Below are 596 nucleotides of genomic sequence, written 5' to 3' on the forward strand. Positions count from 1 at the left end.
GGGAAAGGGGAAGTGCCTGCCGCAGGGAGGGGCCTGGCCCCGGGAACCTCAGAAGAGGGAATTTTATTCTTACTCATCGAATTATTTTTAATACTTTGGTTTCAGGATTTGTAACCCTTTGGGGTCCAGTGCGAGACCTGCCGGGACTCCAGAACCTGGCAGGAGGGCCGGGGGTCTGTGCGTCCCTCGCCCAGGGTCGCCAGCCCTGCCGACGCCGCGCTCCGGGCCAGGGCAGCACACAATAAATAGCATTATGATGGCGAGGGCCGTCCGGTGCAGACCTGCTGCATGTTCCCTTAGCCCTCGCTACAGCCCGTGAGGTCACACAATGGCAGCAGAGGGCAGGGTGAGGAGTCCCACCTGAGTGGCCTTGAACTCACCTTTGAAGCATGAACGGCTGCAGGAGTCTGGTCCGGCCATGGACAGCTGCAGGAGTCTGGGAGTGCTCACTGGGATGGGACAGTGTGAGTGAGGGTCTCCAAGCCTCTGACCCTCTTACCTGCACGGTGTTGTTTTTCTCCCACTGGGAAGGGGAGGGGGGATCCCATTTCACACCCTAATGTCTGCCCTTCTGAAACCTCTACTCCTTCCAGCAT

The sequence above is a fragment of the Echinops telfairi genome, unplaced genomic scaffold (genome assembly GCF_000313985.2).
Source record: "Echinops telfairi isolate 266 unplaced genomic scaffold, ASM31398v2 ScPeMD7_60;HRSCAF=208, whole genome shotgun sequence".
NCBI lineage: Eukaryota > Metazoa > Chordata > Mammalia > Afrosoricida > Tenrecidae > Echinops > Echinops telfairi.